The 7743-nt window shown below is 37.9% G+C and overlaps 1 long non-coding RNA gene across 1 annotated transcript; it reads left to right on the forward strand.

Moving 5' to 3' along the window:
• Nucleotides 1-252: 252 nt before the first annotated feature.
• LOC124174145 lies at nucleotides 253-6584 on the forward strand. The gene is made up of 3 exons (XR_006868881.1): nucleotides 253-369; nucleotides 5143-5297; nucleotides 6155-6584. It is a non-coding gene; the product is annotated as an uncharacterized LOC124174145 (long non-coding RNA).
• Nucleotides 6585-7743: the final 1159 nt, after the last annotated feature.

Consider the following 7743-nt stretch of genomic DNA (forward strand, 5'->3'; position numbering starts at 1 on the left):
AATGTTCCAGAATTTTCTAGTCGTCTCCGAAGGTCAGAAGGTACGTTTGAAGAACACATCATCGATTTACGAAAAACAATACATTGCAATACTAACGGTCTGCATTCAACTGTCGTCTCCAATTAAGCACCTCCCCTTCCCCCCTGCTCACGAAGATAACACAACACACCCCAGTCCTTCACAAACCGTCGTTTTGATAGAATCACATTTTTGCAAGTTTTAAATTTATAAATTATTTTTTTTAGTCTTTTTCAGCCGGTCCTTCGGTCGTTGAAGTCACAGTCTCATTCCGGGGAATGATACTGGAGAGCAGTATCTATGAGCTATCTACAGAACTACAAATAAGAAAAAACAGCGGTATTGACTGAGGTAAGTGAGAACATGAATTTTTAATGTCTAAGTGAACAAAGGTTGTAATTTTGCACTCAGGCATAAACATGTCACTCAAGTAGCTAATCACGTAAAATAATTGCAAACGAATGAATAGCGAAGATAGCCATTGAATAGATATATTGTACTTCATGAGCGATAATGACATTACCATTATGCGATTAGTACAATTGTGTTTTCATTAGTGCATAGAAATTCTCCCCTTAACAATTCACTTCATGGTCATACATTTATCATATTTACTGACATTTGAAAACCTTAAAATTGAAGGAAAATAACATTGAGCATTATTAATTTCAATTCAAGGGTCGTATTCGTCGCTTACGGAAAATACTGGCAAGTTCTCCAACAGACACTGTAGCCTAATTAACCATCGGAAAGATATTATTCACCCGCGAAACCAGCAACCTCGATGAAAAATATATGAACGGACTGCTAGGATTGATTTTCTTTTCGTGAAGACATCCACAATTTTTTGTTTTCATCGTCGAATCTTACTCGAGATAAGCAATATCGTTATAATTCAATCATATGAATTAATAACTTTGCATTATATAAATTCATAATAGTCTATTAAATTTATTTTATAATTCATTCAATTAAAGAAAATGGCATCTTCAGTAGGTTTAAACATGTCAAAAATGATAGCAAGTTGCAATTAACCTTTCTTCCGAATATAACCATTGTCAGTAACAGTTAATGGCGCACTTTATGAGCTAATAAGCGGTATGCCTATGAGACGGTCTGAGATCACAGCAATTAAGTGTAATAGTGTGCGTTAGTTGCGTGCCGCAAGAAAAAGCAGTCTAGAAATAATTCTATAAATTTCAGCTTCAGCACTCGCTAAGTTCATACCTTGGTCGCCTCTACTTGAGTGATTGTCAATTGCTAACTACTAACTGAACTATTTCATGGATTTAAATCAACACGTTTCTGCAACAGTATGTTTCATCATGTCTAACTGTGAATATTTCTGGATGTGTAATTCAGACTTGGCCAGTGAGGATTCCTTATCAAAAGTTGAAGGAACACCATTCGTTCTCCTCGCAACCCTTAAGCATGATTAAATCTGACTAAATATTTTGTCAATATACTTGAATATTCACACATAAATAACGATGATTAGGAGAAATACACAGCAAAGGGCTCGGGTTTTACTCCAGCTACCAAACAGATTATATTTTTCCGTGGACTACGTGACGAAGAAAAAGTACGGGGAAGGGATTATCTTGAATAAAAAAATTAATCGCTAAATATGCAGAAATCTTGATTTACCACCTGAGCGTCTAAAATTTAAACAGCATTTTAAAGATCGGTTGAAGATATTTACCCTCAAAAATGCAAAAAATAAGCTTTATATTTTAGCAAGTTATGTGCCAAGAAAGATATATGGCCACGAATATAAACATAATTAAGAAGATGTATTCGGTCGAGAGGTAGAGGCACGTCCTTTTAAGTCATGTCATTCAGGAGAGACACAGGAAAACGACTCGAAAATTATCCAGCCAGGATTTCACCAGAGTGGATGACATAGGAGAAATAAACGGTCAAATGGAGTCCCGTCCGCCGCGGTCACTGCTTCACGTAGGGTGGCACATTCATGTATCGACAGAGAATTGGGAAGGCGGAAATAAGTTAATCCACTTCCCCCAACCAAAAACGTTCTCTCTCTAACCCAACACTCCCAATTGGCGAGTCTGTTGTTCTTCAGAGTGTCACTTTTTACTCTAAAATTTTACTAAATACATACTTCCTTGACAATTATATCCGCATGTTGTTGGCACTTTGATCAAAATATTTAAACTCATTACACATGACTGCTGAACCTTAAAACTTATGCATTAGAACATTGGTAAGTTCACTATGCTTCGCATCGCAAATCAAAAAGTCGAGCCAGTGAAAATTAGTTTCCGGGTTACAAGATATTAAAATTATCCTGCACTATTAGCACTCCAGGACATAAATAGCGTAATTGTTATAATGTATAAATAGCATTTAATACCCAACGAGCTAATCTCGCAATATATCACAAAAAACACTAGATTCATCATGCATCATCATCATGATTATCTGCAAAGAGTTTTCATATTGAGTCAAACTGAAAGAGGAGAAGAATCCCTACCATTCATTTGCTGCCAGGGCCATCGGCGGTAGAGCTCAGCTTTAAAATAACGACTCTTCAAAATACATACATACACTAACACTTCACACTGATCACACAACAGACCACAAATTTTTAGATGAACCATTGACACTTTCACTTCACTGTATAGCTGGATGAACACTCGCTCATGCAGTTCACTAACACAGAAGGAAGCTTCACATTATTTCCTTGACACATGCATACTGCTAGCAACATGACCGATGACAACACTCCAACGGTTGACCCGAAGCCTTCGTTGGGGTGGTTGAAAGCTTGATTTTAGCCATGCACCTTCATTCAATCGATTAATTGAATTATTCACACCACCTCTCGTAAACTGTAAATAATAAGAAAATGCTCTTAAGCTACAGCACAAAAATAGTACTGATGACACCATACTCCTATCCGAATGACAAGAAGGAATTGTCACAGCGGAAATGCCTGCTATGTCCACCAATTTGAGCCATTAGGCAATTAGGTCTTGTTTCATGACTCTGTATCTGGTACAAGTTCACGCACACTTCTGAAAAGTTGTAATTGAACCAAACATATGCGAATATGTGAACCAAATTCCATTCATCCATACAGTAACACGTACGTGGTAATACATTTCGTCACGAGACATTGCTGATGGAACCAGATTTTTATAGCAGTTACGAAAGATAGAAGTCTAAACAGAATACGGGTACAAGAACTTCATTAATTTTGACTAAATCCTACTGCCTAAGAACACTGCATTCTTGCACTAAAATTAAGATGAAATAAGTAGAAATAGCATGGAGGAATTGGTTATATACGAGAATAATACTCACCAGTACTCTTCAGCAACAAACGTCCACATCTTAGCACTAACCAAACCGCTGTGAGACTCAAACTACTGGGAAGGAATGAGGACTGAAGGGGAAAATCTTAAGTGACGCATTGCTCCTTACTTGCAGCCATGAGAGGGCGGGGAATCACTAAGTATATGGGGGGAGGTTGTCATGCACATATAGCCCGAGGTAGAGTCAAAATTGTTGGCCTGATTTTCAGTTCGACTGCATGACGAAGGCGGTCGGGAAGTGCGTCGTTGGGTGGAGCCAGTGGTCAGGGTGAGAAAGAGTCCTCAGGATTGTGGATGAAATTTAGGGGGGGAGGCAAAATATCGGCGCGCGACTCGGGGCGCCACCCTCAACACAAAAAGACCCGACATTCATTTCGCGACGTCATACACGCTCGTAGTTTACGTAGTCAACTAATAAAGGTTTTGCTTCACGGCAAATAGTTGCAGAGTGATCCGTTATGTTAATTTTATTGCGTCAAGGTACTTTTACAAATATACACATTTCGTTAAAAGTGTTTATGAATCCACTTGCCAATCATAAACACTACGGAGGAGCATTATTCAAAGAAGGTATATTGGATAATTTTTTTCAGATTAAATCCTTATTCAATTATTATACATAGATTTGAAGGTGCAACTCAAATAAAATGTCCCATGTGCTTAACTTACATCCGAATCAATAATACACCCCCAATAGAAACTTGAAATCCACATTCAAAACAACTTTTTGATCCCAGTACATCGTTCATTTTTTCCTATTTTGAAGTATCGCCTGAATTTTTATGGTTTTCTTGGTGACTTTTGTGGCATCCGTTTTTTTTCCTTGTTTCTGGTTGTCATATTTAATCCGTCTAATATATAGGCACAGTCAATTAAAAATTTATTAAATAAAATAGTTTATTAGATTTCTAGATTATCTGCAAAGAACAAGGTATGTCAATACTTGAGCCATTGAAATATGATTTGATCTGTCTTTCTGAAAACTTATGAAATATGGACAACAAAAATATTGCTCACTCTGTTTTCATGCCCCCAATATGGGCACTTGCTGCTAAATTTAGCCACTTTTGGTAAGCTTTTAATTTTCTTTCAACTCTTCATTTAGGAGTACGAACAAATCATTTTTGGTATACCTGTGCCGTCCTTCCTTTATACGAACACTTCAATGATAAGCTTCATTGCATCAATCGTGTCGTTCAAGTCCCGTTTTTGTGATAGATTTTCAGAGCTTTCCCGATCCCTGATCGAAAGTTGTATGGAGGACATTTTCAAGCGCAACACTCGGTCCGTCGGATGGGACGTTAAGCCGTGGTCCCATTGGCGACTTTCGTTAAGAGCAGGCTAATGCATAGGGCACCACGCCGGCGATTGGAAATGCCAAGGAGAAAGCATAGAGGAGGCCTGAATTCCTACGCCTCCTCTGTCGCATTTCATTCGGTTCTCAATAATGTCCGCGGCGCGGTTATGAGTGCAAGGCAATCCACTTTTTTAACATATATTTTGCAGTATTCTGTTTTCGATTGCGAAGAATAGCATTGAAAATTTTCGAGTATCAGTGATAATCGAGTATATAAATTTCCGTTAATATCCCCAATAATTCCTTATTTCTTCATATAACTCGGATCAGTTTGTCCGTCAGCGCCGTGACTATTATAAACCCATTTAAATGCGCTGTGGGTGACAACATATTTATTCCTATTTTGTGATATTCGTGAAAATTGCCATCCAAAAGAACCAAAATGTCTGACGGACGCAGCGCCACTGATCTTCCTTTTATGTTTCCCAGGTCCTCCATCCGACTCCGTGGCCACCAAAGCGGACCTGCTACGGATTCCGAGTCTACCAGCCGAGAGGAAATCGGTGACCAAAGTCTTGAAGAGCGCAGCTCGCGACGGTCTAGGGGACAGCGCTAAGTCGGTCTCGTGCTCGTGGAATCAGCAGGTGATCGGAAGGCTGACGGATGAGGAAAAAAATTCAATCAAAGTCTAATTTCAAATAGTCTTCTCTGACGCCCATACCTTCTAAGCTCTTATCGATATGTAACCTTTAAATTTAGAGAACCTTCCTTTCACATGTTTGAAGTAATATTTCATTTTTCCTTCTTCAACGTAAATCAAATTTTAGAATCTCAAGCAAGGTGTCTCAAGCATTCACATAATCATCGAGGTTGAGTTTCTTTCGCATATTTCGAAGATTTTTGAAGCGTTGACCAGATAATCTCTGCATTCTCTTTGGGTTTTCACCACCTACGTTTGCTTTTGGCGACAACAGTTTCGCTGACATTGTAGTCAGCGTCTTCAGGTCCAAAGTTCACCTTCGATCTCACGCGGTGAAAATCCAAAGAGAATGCAGAGATATTTTTCGCGTGTTTCTGAAATAAAATTTCTTCCTCACCTGGGCAAAATCAATGAAATACTTCAAATTCCAACTATCAATAATGCGCCATTTAGGCATCATGCATTTATCTCCTTCTACCCTCCTTCAGAAGCATTTTGTCCATCTGCACTTCTCAAATCACTAAACCTTTTCTTTGAGAGCATCTATCGCCAAATAAATTACGAATTATTTCATGAAAATTTTCGTGTGACTACAAAACAATTGTCGTAGAGATGAAAATATCTTAAGAGAACTAGTGGGACCTTTACTCCACCAATGAAAGTAAATGTATATTGTAAATTACCTCAATGACCTGAGTCTTATAGGCTTGGCTATTAAAAGGACTAGTTTTTCAAGGGTAAAAATGTCATAATGTAGCGTACTAATTCCAATTAATTAAAGTACATCACCTCACAAAACAGCATCACCATGACATGGGCTACGACAGCAATGGCGAGGAGACTCGGAGACAGCGTCGCATGGCAACTCAGCGGGCACTTCGCATCCACCAATAACCGTCCCTGATGAGTACACGGCGGTTTATTTGTGGTTTTCGCTGACGTCTCGGACGAATGTCATATCACAAGCCATCACGGAAGAGGAGTATTAATGATATCGATTCATTGAAAAGGCTTGAGGAGGAATATATCCTAAGATGAGGACCTTGCTGTGTGTATTGTAATTTTCTAAATGAGAGACGGTGATCAATGCTCAATTTTGGGGCATATCCATTTCCTTAACACAGAATTGATATATTGTTTGCTGTTACACATTATTAAGTAATAATTCATGTTTATTTTATAATTTACAACAAAAAAATTTTGAAACCAGCCACCAGATGCACTTCCTTGATTCAAGCAGATTAAATGTAATAATGTAATGAAGTCAATGCAATAAAAACGAAAGCTAAAACATCAGCCCCCATGAGCAGCTAGAGTAGAGAGGGAAAGGTAAGATTACATTATCACGGTAGTATCCATGGTAATTGTTTTATTACTTGTAACACCGTCCGACGAAAGCAGTGCTGTGCTCCAAGTGCCTTCATCTAAGTACTCTAGCAGGCACCGGGAAATATTGGAAAAATCTCCGCCTTCACCGGTATTTGAATTCGGACCCCTAGGATCAGAAGCCAACACCTTAACGTGCGTAAACTTATGAATAGAAATACATTATATGCATTCTCTGTTCTACTAATTAAATTTATTACTCAATGGATGTCGTATAATTGTTTAAGTACTCGGCTATTAATCTAGGTTTCTAATTACGAAATTGGATCAAATTCGACGCTATGCCTATTGTTTGAAAAAATGACTTATGAAAAATGGTTTTAGTCGAAACATGTAATAATGTATTGCCTACAACCGTGCCATTTTTCAACTTCCTTTCTCAAAAAAACATTTTTGAGGTTTTGTCCAGCTTTTTTCGATTTAAGCCTACTATGCTTCCCCGCTTTCAGAGGATATAATCAAGTGAATCTCGGGTAAGAAAAATCTAGAGGTGATGTGTTGCTAAACACATCAGTACTTTTTGTACGTTGTTCAAAGGCATAGATTTTGTAATACAGAAAATATTTGAAGAATTGGCCATTGCCCATTTTCGACGTTCGATGTATGCACGAATAAGAAACATGGTGACCCATTTAGTGAGTATTTGGAACTGTATTACCCCATAAGGCTAAACCGCCTCAATGTGTTAAGTTTGCAATGAACAGCGAGGGACGAAAAAAAAAGAAAGTAGGTCAGTATAAAAGATGAAAAGAGCATTTAAAAAAGATGAATTTACCACTTGATAATACAAGCAGACATGTAAGAAAAAGGTTCACTTACTCAATAGACGACACTTAGGGGAAAACGTAGTTCTAAAAATCAAACGCATCTCAAAATTTGTCCGGTTCGACATAGGTATCTTTAACATAGTGTAATAAAATTAAAAAGTAAAATTCAAACAAAAACCACTCTTTTTTGGCAAATGTATACATATTTTTCAGTTTCATGAATTTTTGGTTTTTCAT

Source organism: Ischnura elegans, chromosome 2 (assembly GCF_921293095.1).
Source record: "Ischnura elegans chromosome 2, ioIscEleg1.1, whole genome shotgun sequence".
Lineage (NCBI taxonomy): Eukaryota > Metazoa > Arthropoda > Insecta > Odonata > Coenagrionidae > Ischnura > Ischnura elegans.